The sequence below is a fragment of the Seriola lalandi genome, unplaced genomic scaffold (genome assembly GCF_002814215.2).
Source record: "Seriola lalandi dorsalis isolate HSWRI2012SDOR001 ecotype SW California unplaced genomic scaffold, Sedor1 jcf7180002054783, whole genome shotgun sequence".
NCBI classification, from domain to species: Eukaryota; Metazoa; Chordata; class Actinopteri; order Carangiformes; family Carangidae; genus Seriola; species Seriola lalandi.
Window position 1 is genome coordinate 91,843 of NW_019525336.1, and position 9,595 is coordinate 101,437.

The following is a 9,595-nucleotide window of genomic DNA, read 5'->3' on the forward strand; positions in this document are numbered from 1 at the left end:
GAAATATCTCATGCAGAGATTTTAGAAGTGCATAGAAAACATCAGAGAAAAGAAAATATCTTCCCCAGTGTCCCTTTCCTAGTGCACCACCCAGTGGCTGTGGACCTCTCCTGACTCACGTACCCCTTTTAATGAGGTGTTGAGTCCTCTGTGAAAAGAGAGTGGGTGAAGCAAAATCCAGCACTGGTAGCACCACGGATCAGAGCTTACCCAACTGTTCATTCCCTCTTCTCTGGGAAAGAATTATAGCATATTCTTCCTGCCCAGACTTCACCAGAAAATCACACATTTTCATCATGCTCAGAGTAAGGCCCACGGCCCCGGCAGGCAGTATTAATTTATAACAGCAGGGTGATGGAAAAGCGTCAGCGGTGTTTATACGTTTTGGCTAAAGGAATAACATAAATCCTTAAGTAAACCTAATCTGTCGGTGATTGTAAACAGTCTGTCACAGTAATGGCCCCCTAGAACAAATGAAGACCTCATGGCGGGGCCTCAAGTAAAAGCCCCCACTCACCAAGCCCCCCCTACCCACCAACCCATCTACCCCCATCTCATATCTTACCACTTACCATTTGAGACCCTTCATACCCAGTGCCTCCGGTGTCCCTGTATGGTCTAAGTGAGGAAGGAGCTGGTAGGAGCTTCCTGCTTTTCCTCCAAACTCTTGCAGAGCTAAATATGAAAGAGAGGGGCACCACACGCCAACTGCCCCCCCCACCCCCACCCCCAGCTCCTGATTCTGTCTCTATCCACCTCTTGGGAGCGAGCAGAGGCTCACACTGAAGCAGGCCAGGCTAGGATCGGTGCACGAGATAAGACAGGCAACAGGAAGGAGACAACCCAGAACCCCACACTCCCCGACGTGACAGGGCCACTATTCATTTTTCATGAAGCAAGAAAGAAAAACAACATCAACAATATCAGATGCAGCATGGGGAGGGCAAGGGGGGAATAAAGGAGGAGAGAAGTGGGCGACTTGACTTCATTAAGACACGATGTCTGTCTGTTCCCATGGAACTGTTGGCTCGCTAGATGTTGTTTTTAAAAGAGAAAATAACTAATTTACCTGTAAAATCACCTTATCTTTAAATCTGAGCATGTAAGTGAATAATCACACAAAAAAAGTCTGCATAAGGCGTGCATTTTGCATTTTGTAAAGGTTGCCTCTGTGGAGTCGATGCCTCTGGGCTTCAGCCGATCACACAGGATAAAGACACGCGTTGGCGCCACTGCAGCCCAAACACTTGTTGTTGTCACTCTTCACATAAATCATTCCTTTCTCTTCATCCTCACACAGAAGCTGCGAACAATAGCAGGTAAACAGAGATGACGGTGGAAGAAGAGTCTGTTAGCTCAGCACTGTCCTCTCCCACACACATTCCTAACAGCCTGTGTGTCTAGTTGAGGTGCAGATAAACAGCCGTGGCACCATATGTCAGCGCAAAGCAAACACGCTGGACAGAGACAGAGCAACGATTAGGATCACACACATGCAAATGCAAACAGGCGGCACATTCATTTGTATGGGCGCACAGAAAACCATATGGACACATACGCCTCTACGAAAGGAAAGGAGAGACATAAATCCGCATGTTGTTATGTTCAGCTTCACTTCTCATTGTCTCCTTTTCATGTATGCCGAACATGCTTTTTACTATCTACTCAAGCCAATAAAAGAGTCCCTTTGCCATGCAAATAGACATGTGCAGAGGGGATGTGAGTAGGACAGACTGATTATAACAAGAGGAGACATCAACAGGTGACAGTTAACAATATTCAGATGTGTACCAACTCCCTGGGAGCAATACTTCAATGAAAATCCGCCTTTTGAGCATCAAATATTGACCCAATACCTGGTTCGCTTGGTTTCACAGAAGTTATAATCAAATATTGAACAAGAGTCATGGGAAAAAAATGTCAAAAAATGCCAAAAGCCTATTTTTTGTGTAGTGTTTGATACACAAAGGACAGATTTTGTTGTGGAGTACTGCTTCAGTTTAGTGTCTAACTTTGAGAACACACACAGTGAAGTGCAGAACAATATGAGCTTTAGTGCAAGTCCATTAAATTTAAACACATTGCAGAACTTGTCTCCAACAAGGCATGAATATTTTCCCCCAAACACTCAACCATTTTACTAATGGGTTCAAAGGAAATGATGCAATTATGGACATGGATATTACATTGTTTTTGTTTGTTTGTTTGTTTGTTTTTTAGCAATAACAGGAAATTTATTCTGTAAAAACAATTCTGAAAAGTTGATGATAATGTTGTTTTTTAAGTCACATGACAAACTGTAATGTGACAAACTCATGACTAAACAGAAACAACCTTATACACACTAGTGAAGGCTAAATGGCTAAAAACATTTGCTAACTAAAGCATACGATACACATATTTTGCAGAAGAGTTGTTTGTGAGTTATTTCAAGTTTAGATAAAAATCAATCAGTCAATTTATCATAGTGTTGAGCAAATAAGGTTTTTTTGTTTTTGTGTTTGTTCAACCTCATTTCATTTTGGAGAATAGAAAATCTAGATCTAGAAATCTTTTCTTTTTAATGATTAGTTTTATTATACTGTCAGATAATAAAGATGTTTAATGACACAATAAAACATGGAAGAAAATATCCTGTGTGTAACAAAGCCTTAAAGCAGTATTAATTGTTCTTTGGCCATTTGGACTCAGCAGTGCAAGTTGTAAAACAACATATAATGACATTGTTTCTGACCAATGGTTCTGGTTGGGTGATAGTTCTCTTGGATGTAGTTATATGATCCATTATAATATAGATTAGAGCAGTTTGAGATATCTTAGCTGCAGACCACTGTTGCTGGCCAATACATCCCATCATTCAAATAGCTGTAGCCAGTTAGCTGCTCAGCTGGTTTATAGTTAAATATTTCAGGACTTTGTTTTTGTGTTTTTGTTGAGGAAAATTAAATACAAAACAGGCTTTAGAACACATCCAATGAAATGGCCACAAGCTACGACCTTTGAAGTCATGCTTAGCCTGCGTGTACTGCCGGGGCGGTGGCCTCACGCTCAGGGAACCAGCGGTTTGTTCGGCCCTCACGCAGGGAACAGAGGATGGCAGGAGGGTAGATACAGAGACAGAGGCACAGCTGGGAGGAGGAGGAGGATGGGATCGACAGCAGCGGGTTGCCCTGAGAACAATGTGGTCTCCATAAGTGTTTAGTTCCCAGCTTCATGTGAACGCCTGGTGTCCGAGAAGAGTGAAAAGGCACCACCTAGTTGTGAGGTCAAGGGTCAGTGTAGGTCTGAATGCTCATTTATCTCAGACAGGGAGGATGGTGAGGGTAAAAAGTAATGCTCCTTGTCAGAGATCAGCTGCCAGATACTCCAGCTGTGAGTGAGGTTAAACTTAATGTAAATGTTTACTAAGTGGAGATTTACACATCACTGGATTAAAACGGGACGCACCAAACAAACTAGTTAGTTGTTGCTAAATATTTACATCCAGAAACTTCCAGGTGGAACTAAACTAACTGATAAAATACATTAGCTTGCCATATTTACAACGTTTTGTAAAAAAGGATATTGAGTAATATGATTAATAAGTCTGACCCAATTCTTGATAAAATGTTTATTACCATTAGATCAGTGGTTCCCAACCTTTTCCAACTCATGGCCCATTTGAAAATTTAAAAAAGGTTGGCTGCCGACATCTGACCGTGTAACAATATGGAGGCCAAATAATGCCTGTTGCTAACCTGCTATGTATTTTGATACTTTAGTTTTTGCCATGGATGAAATCTTTTAGCGCACAATCAGACTGAGATAGCAAACAGTACACAATGAGGTCAACATCAAAGTTCCTATCATTGGCTTATTTCAGTGACAGGCCTTAATACGAGAAGAAATTTGTAATGCTTTTAAAAATAATTTCATTTCGAAACATTTAAAAATATTATTAATATATATATATTTATTTTACTGGGGCGGTAATTCTAGTTTTAATTATTATTTTTATTTATTTCATTTTATTTTTCAGGGTATGAGGTCCTATGTCAGGCAATTTAATAAAAAGTTTCAAAAAACAAAATAAATGGATTTATGAATAGCTGGCGCAACCTAGTCCAGATACTGACATCAACAATATGCAATGTGAATCAGTTCAGTATGAGCTGTAAGCTGGGGCTTAAAATGCACTGAAATCCTGTTATGCAAGTCTTAACCAGGATTTAAAGTGTGGAATGTTATTTCTTTCTAAAATGTAGTCATTACAATGGCACTCCATCCTGCTGCTGCAGTTTGTGTTGCCGGCATATTTCATCATTTCCAATCCTGTTAAATGGATGTGAGGGATTATTTGCTTTAGATTTTGAAAGAAAGCAAACTCACACACTCGCCGCCGAAGTCAAAGAAGTGCACAAAGCAAACCAGAGTGACTATTGTTCGCCACAGAGGTGTGTGTTTTTTCTTTTCCAAGCGTTAGAGGTTGTTATCGCTACCAATACATAAAGATGAATGAGTGAGAAAACACTACAGGTGCTATGTGTTGGCTAGTGACCGTTTAATGAGCTCTAATGTGTACAGTGTGTTTAGACTCCATATTCAATCCTCCCTAATACTCCTTCTCCATTCCCCAAGCTCGGCAGCCATAGAAGATAAATCTCCACGTGAGCCACAGAATATGCTTCCTTGTTGTTAATTGAGATTTAGTGCTTATATTAACAACATTCGCAGGGCAGTGTTTGAAAGCTTAGATGCGTGCCAAGTCTTCTGGAATAAGGATTAACGTTAAAGAGACAGTAAAATAACTTTGGCATGTTCTTTTAAATCCAAGACTTACAATTCATATAGTGGAGAATAAATGATGAGTTGGCTTTGTTGGCTCTGTCGGCTTTCATGGGAGAGGAAAAGTAGGAGGGGGCTGAGGAATTGCGAGGTTTGAATTTCAGAGTGGGACGCAAAGGAAGTCATAAAGCTAAGACAGTGGATGATTACAGCAAAATAAACAACGTTGTCCAACGTAGGGAAGTTAAAGTTTGACTGCATGTTTGGCCAAGTTGGGGCACTGAATCAAATCTGTTGGTTTTCCCAGAATATACGAGTATAAGTTAATGTTCTATTCTCAACAGTGCAGTTAGCCTTATATTTGGAATTCATTATAGTCCTACTTAAAACCAAACAATCTAGCTTTAAGAACATCTATCTTAAGGATGCATTCATACATTTTCAGTTTGTTTGTTTATTTTTTGGACACTATAGCCAGGAGTGGACAGTAACAAAGTACATTTACTTGAGTGCTGTACTTAAGTATATTTTTGAATATCTGTTTTTTATTTGGAAACTTACGATTTCGACTCCATTCCAGACAATTATTGTACTTTTGACTGCACTACATTTCTATGAAGTACTCTTATTTTGAGGCAGAGCTTTTAGTCAGTGGAATGAGTTGTCTTTTATTTTGAAAATGTGATAGAATGTTAAAATCCTACAATCAAGTGCTCCAGTACTTTAACACAAGTAAAAATCTGAGTACTATTTGACCAGGAGGATCTATACTGTGACTCAAGTAATGGAGCTGTGTACTTTGCCCACCTCTGACTATAGCTAGGGTATAGTATACAAAATGTAATGAATGATTTACCTCTCATAATATTACCATTTCCATTATGCTGAAAGTAAACACTAGAGGATCTTTTTGATTTAAACAATAAATGGAAATGCAGTTCAGTGATAGTGATTTGACACTCTGTCCGAAAGCTTATATTTGCTCCTCAAAGTGAGGAAAATTCAATTATTACTCACTCTCTTTGTCTGTCTGCCATTTGGTGCTTGCATGGTAGCCTCAAAACAAGGAGGAAGAGAGCTGAGTCCAGAAAACCAAAACAAAGGTAAAGGATGTAAAGGAGGCTAAAAAGCTCCATATGTTGGAGGGAACAGCAGAGTGACACCTTTTACGTTGCACATAGTAATCTCTAATGGAGATTTGAATGACGCTGTTTATAGATTATATGTGATTATATTGCAAATGTTGTTCATGGTAAGTTTTTGTTTGCAGGATACTAGTGAAAATCGCTGTATGTTACATTAAGCTCATTCATCTCAATGCCCCGAGTTCAGATAGATAAGGAGTATGTGCATTGCTGTCTGCCACAGTGTCTACCACTAAAGACATGAGCCAAAGTCAGAAACTGAACACATAGAGACTTTAAGTTCACGCATGTATGGAGACATTGATTTCACATACGCTGTAGATATTTTGTCCCTGAACATTTTATATGATCTTTTGCTGCAAAGGTGACCCACCAGTCTTAAAGTGATTAATCTGTGTCAGCTGTGTTATAGTAGCTGGCTGGTTGTAGGTGCTATTGGTCTGCCAATATCAGACAGCTTTTACTCCGCTTCCCTTTTTTTTCTATCAAAGACTCCATGACAGAGCCAGGATGTTGAATGAGCCTTTAAACTCCTGCAGTTATCAGCTCCATGTCAGGATCCGAGCCACTGGGCCCCTACAGTAGTCAGCCACGATGGTGATCCTGCTTTGTGTTAGCATTGATGTAAGAGTGATATCCATCTCAGAGGGGGGTTCCTCTGGGGTCAGCTGGGGGAGGGGGTGATGCAGTTCTGATGGCTTATAGCTCAGGAGAGTTTACTGGGTTCTGCAATGAAACGTGCGCGGGGCAGGAACACCGAGATCACACAGCAGCGAGGGGTTAGTAATGGGATACAGATGGAATCCATACTGGTGGCTTGATGAGAGGGGTCTGTGATTTCAAGAACCGTACCTCTGCTAGTCGAGACCACAATAAAATAGCTCCAGCCGCCGTTACTGTCAGCCTCCTCCAGATGGGGTCTTTGTGGTGAACGGGGAAAGGTACACCTGACAGCACTGGGCAAACTCAAGTTTGTGCTAAATGTACCTGACGTTGTGTGTATGAAAGATTTTTAGGTAGTCCTGATAAAATGTCACGAGTGATTGAATGTTATGTCTTTGGAAAAAGGCTATTATACAAGGAAAATTGAAAAATGCCATGTTGCAAGGACCACCCACGGTCAGTGTGATGCATTCCTTGAGAGATTGGATGTAATTTGGGCAACTAATGTTTGTGAAACTGTTCTGCATCCCACATGATGTTTATTGAATTTAAAGAGATCCAGATTATTGGCTTTCCAATAAGACAGTCACCCTGGTGTCACTGGATAGGCTCTGTGTAAAAAGCCTGTATTCCAGATATTGCCAATGACAACATACAATCTTCTACATGGTGGCACGCAGACTGGAAACTCAGTTAAAACCACAAACTGAGTCTTTAAAGAGGTTTTGTGTCAGTGCTGTTCATGTGTCTCTGAATGTGACACAGGAAAATACTCTGGTGACAAAGTTTGTTTTCTTATATTTCCTAATGTTTGTGTGCTGTTTCATTGTGTTTCTCAAAGCGAAAGGGCAATGAAATGCTGTTTGAAGGGATGCTGGTCCCCTGGGTGTAAAGTTACATTTTGAACACAGAGGCCAAGCCAGGGCAACACCAGTGTTGCTTCATCTGAAAACAAGCAGCATTTCTGTGGTGAGGCCATGAAATTTTAGGTTGTTTTAGCTCTCTCCATGTTTTGCTTTCACTTCCCCCTAATATTCCTCCTCATCATACAGAGTGGGAACTTGGCAAGAGTGTCAGCCTATTCTCCTGGGCTGTGAGAGTAATCTGGAATTTGATTTAATTTTCATACACTGCAGATGTATAACTCATGTCTTTTTGTGTGAGATGGAGGCTAGAACACACATGGTTTATTAGGAACAACTTGGCTTCAGCTTAGTTGAAATTTACCAGTCCACCAGCCGGTCTTCAAGGGATGGAGCCGCGTCCAGCCCCCCAGGTTCCCCACCGGGCATCCATCCCTGCCCACAGGCCCCCGGCCAGAAGAGCCAGACGGTGCCAAGAATTGTGGGGAAACTCACCTCAGAGAATATGTGTCATGTTCTTCTTAGTCATTCATGCTGGTCCCAGCCTGGTGGAGGGTAAGACAAACAGGCGAACAGCAAGAGGCTGTGGGCGCCAAGACAAACAAAAGGGGTTGTGTTTGCTCTGTGATGCTGCACATGCACACAAAAGCAGAAATACAATAATGCAAAGACGTGTTACATGCATATGCTTTTATACCCACTCCTCTTTCAAAAGCACACAACATAAAATGTACACAACCAATTATCACTCAAACACATTTAATAGTCACAGCCTACAGAGCAAACGCATTTGGTGAGAGCAAATAAACAGACTGAGTGAAGTATGTATATAACCACTGACAATGTGTATATCATGGTCTTTTGAATGAAGCCATAAACAGGAAAATGACCCACATAAATGCGCACACAGGATCCTCATCTGTGTCGTTGCCAGTGTTTCGGTGCAGCTGCACATTTCAGGGAAGGAAAAGTGTCTTCATGGCAGAGTGTCATGTAAACGGCTGTTGAAATGTCAGTGGCTGAATGTGCTGCTCTCATACCGCTGCGCCCCACTGGCCTGCTTCAAGGCAGCACAGACACAGCTTTGTCGGCTTGGCAGAGGAGACCTGGCCCTGCTCAGAATCCATATTTGTATGTGATGATGGAGCAACTCAGGCTTGGCTATAAACTACCACCAGATCCACTTCATATGGCTTCTTCTGTTTGTTTTTTCTCGAATACTTGAATATTTTTGAATTATTGGTCTTCAGTTTCAGTTGTAATCTTTCACATGAAAGAAGAAAATTAGATTTTTATAATGAGCTATCATAGTGTACAACGTGGATGGATGTTTTGCGATGTAACAAAGGATTTATGGTTCATTTAATTTGGACTGAACAAAGAACAGTTTAAAAATCACTTAATCCTCAAAGGTTTAAACATGGCTAATCTTGGTCGGCATGCATACACTAGTGCAAAGTGCAAACAAGTTTACGGTCAAACTCCCCGCCAGTCAAGCATGTGCTACTATATACAGATCATCCACATGCACAGACATAAACACACACGCACACACACACACATATACATGCAGATAAGACAGAGTTAACATACTACTAACTCTCCATCACATGTTCCCTCTGAGGTCTGAAGCGGAGTTTTCACCTGCTGACACTGCCCTCAACACAAAGACCTTATTGTGACGAGGTTGGATTCCACTGTTAATCACAGGCGAGATTATAGGACTTTGGAACACACACGCTCGCACATGTATACACATGCATTCTGTGAGGGGGGTTTTTCCTTTAACATGCGTTCACAACAACATCCACGCAGTGTGAAGGCTACTCACTCGTCAAAATACACACACACAAACACACACACACACACACACACACACACACACACACACAGCAATGCAGGCTTGATGCTGTTTGAATCTTGGCATTGCAAACAAATAAAAATATAGAATTTTATGTATTTAATCAATGAACTGTTAAATGCAAATATATATTTTTACTTTAAGGGAGTTAAAGTGTTGTTTTGTTGAATTACACCTAAAATGTGTCATTGAACTTTTTGGAAGGAGCTCCACAGGTTTGGAGTGCCAGTGCTTCACTTATATCACAGGCCTATAGCACCATCTGCTGGAGAAAGCATGCAAAGCACTGTACCCCCCCC